The sequence below is a fragment of the Schistocerca serialis genome, chromosome 2 (assembly GCF_023864345.2).
Source record: "Schistocerca serialis cubense isolate TAMUIC-IGC-003099 chromosome 2, iqSchSeri2.2, whole genome shotgun sequence".
Classification (NCBI taxonomy): domain Eukaryota; kingdom Metazoa; phylum Arthropoda; class Insecta; order Orthoptera; family Acrididae; genus Schistocerca; species Schistocerca serialis.
In genome coordinates this window covers 825,814,104-825,819,206 of record NC_064639.1, presented here as the reverse complement: position 1 = coordinate 825,819,206, position 5,103 = coordinate 825,814,104, and the positions used below count along the sequence as shown (strand labels likewise).

Below are 5,103 nucleotides of genomic sequence, written 5' to 3'. Positions count from 1 at the left end.
TGCGCTGATATGAAACTTCCTGGCAGATTAAAACTGTGTGCCAGACCGAGACTCGAACTCAGGACCTTTGCCTTTCACGGGCATGTGCTCTACCAACTGAGCTACCCAAGCATGACTCATGCGCCTCCTCATAGCCTTAATTCTGCCTATACCTCGTCTCTGTGTGCCTGTGTGGAAGGTAGGAGACGAGGTATTGGCGGAATTAAGGCTGTGAGGACGGGGCGTGAGTCATGCTTGGGTGGCTCAGTTGGTAGAGCACTTGCCCGTGAAAGGCAAAGGTCCCGAGTTCGAGTCTCGGTCCGGCACACAGTTTTAATCTGCCAGGAAGTTTCATATCAGCGCACACTCCGCTGTAGAGTGAAAATTTCATTCTAGAAACAACCTGTAGGCTGTGGCTAAGCCATGTCTCCGCAATATCCTTTCACCCAGGAGTTCTAGTTCTGCCAGGTTCGCAGGAGAGCTTCTGTGAAGTTTGGAAGGTAGGAGACGAGGTACCAGCGGAATTAAGGCTGTGAGGACGGGGCGTGAGTCATGTTTGGGTAGCTCAGTTGGTAGAGAACTTGCCCGCAAAAGGCAAAGGTCCTGAGTTTGAGTCTCGGTCCGGCACACAGTTTTAATCTGCCAGGAAGTTTCACATCAGCGCACACTATGCTGTAGAGTGGAAATCTCATTCTAGCCTTTAGATTTGATTGATTTATCGTGTAACTGTAGTTTAACGGATTCCTTTTAGCACTCATGTGGATGACCTCACACTTTTCGTTATTTAGGATCAACTTCCAATTTTTGCACCATTGAGATATCTTTTCTAAATCGTTTTGCAATTAGTTTTGATCTTCTGATGACTTTATTAGTCGGTAAACGACAGCGTCATCTGCACACAACCTAAGACGGCAGCTCAGATTGTCTCGCAAATCGTTTATATAGATAAAGATAAGGAACAGCAAAGGGCCTATAACACTACCTTGGGGAACGACAGAAACCACTTCTGTTTTACTCGATGACTTTCCGTTGAACTGTGACCTCTCTGACAGGAAATCACAAATTCAGTCACTTAACTGAAACGATATTCCACAAGCACGCAATTTCACTACAAGCCGCTTGTGTGGTACAGTGTCAGAAGCCTTCCGGAAATCCAGAAATATGGAATCAATTTGAAATCCTTTGTCAATAGCACAAAACACTTCATGCGAATAACGAGCTAGTTGTGTTCCACAAGAACGATGTTTTGTAAATCCATGTTGGCTGTGTATCAATAGATCGTTTTCTTCGAGGTAATTCATAATGTTCGAACACAATATTTGTTCAAAAATCCAGATGCATATCGACATTAATGATATGGACCTTTAATTTACTGGATTACTCCTACTACCTTTCTTTAATATTGGTGTGAGCTGCGCAACTTTCCAGTCTTTGGGTACGTATCTTTTGTCGAGTGAACTGTTGTATATTATTGTTAAGTATGGAGCTAATGCATCAGCATACTCTGAAAGGAACCCAATTGGTATACAGTCTGGACCAGAAGACTTGCTTTTATTAAGTGATTTAAGTTGCTTCACTGCTCCGATGATATTTACTTCTACGTTACTCATGTTGGCAACTGTTCTTGGTTTGTATTCTGGAATATTTACTTCGTCTTCATTCGTGAAGGCAGTTGGGAAGGCTATGTTTAGAAACTCTGCTTTGGCAGCTGAGCTGTCTTCCATAGTATCTTCATTCCTATCGCGCAGGGAAGGCATTGATTGTTTCTTGCCGCTAACATACTTCACATACAAACAGAATCTCTTTGGATTTTCTGCCAGGTTTCGAGACAAAATTTCGTTGTTTAAACTGTTAGCAGCATCTCGCACTGACGTCCGCACAAAATTTCGAGCTTCTGTAAAAGATCGCCAATGTTGGAGATATAGCGTTCGTTTAAATTTGACAAGTTTGTTTCACTGTTTCTGCAACAGTGTTCTGACCCGTTTTGTGTGCCAAGGAGTATCAGCTCCGTCTTTAATTTATTTGGTATAAATCTCTCAATTGCTGGTGACACTATTTCTTTGAATTCAAGCCACATCTGGTCTACACTTATATTATTAATTTGGAAGGAGTTGAGATTGTCTCTCAGGAAGGCGTCAAGTGAATTTTTATCTGTTTCTTTGAATAGGTATATTTTTCGTTTATTTTTGGAGGATTCGGGGGTTACAATATTCAGTCTTGCTACGACAACCCTGTGTTCACTAATCCCTGTATCCGGTTTGATGCTCGTTATTAACTCAGGATTATTTGTTGCTAAGAGGTCAAGTGTGCTTTCACAACTGTTTACTACTCACGTGGGCTCATGAACTAACGGCTTGAAACAATTTTCAGAGAATACATCTAGCACAATGTCGGATGATGTTTTATGCATACCTCCAGAATTAAACATGTATTTTCGCCAACATGTCGAGACTAAATTAAAGTCACCACCAACTATAATTGTATGAATCGGGAACGTGTTTGAAATCAACCTCAGGTTTTCTTTGAACCTTTCAGCAACTATATCATCTGATTTGGGAGGTCGGTAAAAGTATACAATTATTATTTTACTCCAGTTGCCAACAATGACTTCTGCCCATACTAACTCACAGGAATTATCTATTTCAATTTCGCGAAAAGATAAACTACGTCTATCAGCAACAAACACGCCACCGCCAACTGCGTTTAGCCTGTCCTTTCGGAATACCATTAGGTTCTTCATAAACATTTCAGCTGGGCTTAGCTCTGGCTTTATCCACTTTCAGTGCCTATAACGATTTGAGCATCAGTGCTTTCTATTAGCGCTTGGAGCTCTGGTACTTTCCCAACGCAGCAATGACAATTTACAACTGTTGTACCAATGGTTCCTGTATCTAAGTTCTCCCTGTGTTCAGCACGCAACGTTTGTGACTGAAGCCATTCTTGTGTTTTCCCGAGACCCTCTAACTTAAAAAACCGTCCAGTCCACGCCACACAGCCTCTGCTACCCGTGTAGCAGCCTCCTGCGTATAGTGGACATCTGACCTATTCAGCAGAACCCAAAACCCAATCACCCTTTTGCGGAAGTCGAGGAATCTGCAGCCTACATGGTCGCAGAACCATCTGAGCCTCTGATTCAGACCCTCCACTCGGCTCTGCACCAGAGGTCTGCAGTCGGTCCTGTCAACTATGCTGCAAATGGATAGCTCTGCTTTCATCTTGCAAGCATGACTGGCAGCCTTTACCACTTCTGTTAGCTGCTCGAAACCAGAAAGAATCTCTTCTGATCCAAAGCGACACACATAATTGGTACCGACGTGAGCCACCACCTGCAGTTGGCTGCATCCTGTGCTCTTCATGGCACCCGGGAGCATCTGTTCCACACCTGGAATGGGGGAGTCCACATTGGTTTTATTTCCCTTCTTGGCAGGCGTGTCCCTAAGGGGCCCCATAATGCGCCTAATGTTGGAGCTCCCAACTATAAATAATCCCACCCTCTGTGATTGTCTGAATCTTGGAGGCTGAGCGGTTTCCTCTGAAACAGAACAGGCGATGGCATTTGGTTCATGGACAGTGTGAGCCACAGACAGCATCTGGAACGTGTTTGTCAGATAAACTGGGGAGGCCTTACATGCGGCTGCCTGGGAAGTCTTTCACCACCTGCTACGCCCCGGAGTGACCTCCCACTCGACCACAGGTGAGGGGTCAACCTCAGTGCGACCAGGAAAGACCAATCGGAGGACTCAGACTTGCTGGACGCCGGTTGGATCCCCATAGCTGGCCCACAACAGCGGTGCCCATCCACTGCAGCCTCAAGCTGTGTAACAGAAGCCATCACAGCCTGGAGCTGAGAGTGAAGTGTCACCAGCTCGGCTCGCATCCACACACAGCAATCACAGTCCCTATCCATACTAAAGACCATGGACAACTAAACTATGCAGATAAATGGACTATCAGGACATGCTGCGTAACTCTAGATACTGATGAAAACGCAGGAGCTGCTTCTAATAAATTAGATTAATATGCAGAGATTCAAAAACGTAACTACTGAAGCACTCAGGTGAAACTAAATAATTTGCCCCTGATTAGGAACTTGTAATATGTCACAAAATCGGTTTACTTTCGGATGCAAGCGAAAATGCGAGAACTGTGGCTATTAGATATTAAATCAACACGCAGAAACTCAAGAAACTAAACTATTAAAGCACACAGGTGATATTATAAAAATCGCTCCTGGTTAGGAACTTGTAAAAGTCACAAAATGGGTTACTTACCTGTTGCTGCGTGTCTCTCGGCCAGCTGCTGCTGCCTGTTTTGTTCAGCATCTCTCTGTCTATAGACCTATGCTTTGTTTTATATCTATTATGATGTAATCTCTGTTTCCTTAGACGTTTCTTTACAGTGACTGTATACCATGGAGGTTCCCTCTCACTATGAACTGTTCTACTTGGTACATTTCTATCAAGTCTGTGGTCAACTATTCTTTTAAACTTGATCCAGACCCTACATGCTCCTGACCTGTGCTGAAAGTTTCAAGATCCTCATTAAGATATGACACTATCGATATTTTATCTGGTTTGCTGAACATATATATCTTTCTGCTTATTTTAATTGTCTTTCGTACTTTGGTAATCAATGTTGCCACAACCATGTCATGGTCACTGATACCAGTTTCTACGTGGACATTCTCAAAGAGGTCAAGTCTATTTGTTGCCATTAGATGCAATATATTTCCAACGCGAGTGAGGCTCCTAATTATCTAATCTAGGTAGTTTTCAAAGATGACATTTAGTTAAGTTTCACAGGATGTCTTTTTTCATGAACACCACAAATGAAACTGCAACTTTCCCAATTAATTGTTGGATGATTAAGGTCTCCATTGATGATTACAGTATGATTGGGGAACTTACATACTGGTAACTGAGGTTTTCTCTAAAGTTTTTGGTTACATCGGGGGATGAGTCTGGTGGGCAACAGAGGGATACAGTTATCATTTTGTGCCCACCTCTGGTGATGAGTCTTGCCAAAAAAGTCTCACATGCAGTTTCAATTTCAATACACCCATTCAGAAGTTTCACAGAAGACATGGAATGGATAATTGTCAGACATAGACATTGCATGTTTCCA

General features: G+C 43.1%; 1 non-coding gene across 1 annotated transcript; it reads left to right on the top strand.

The window, feature by feature from the left end:
- Positions 1 to 231: 231 nt before the first annotated feature.
- Positions 232 to 306, top strand: Trnas-uga (transfer RNA serine (anticodon UGA)). Its single transcript has one exon. It is a non-coding gene; the product is annotated as a tRNA-Ser (tRNA).
- Positions 307 to 5,103: the final 4,797 nt, after the last annotated feature.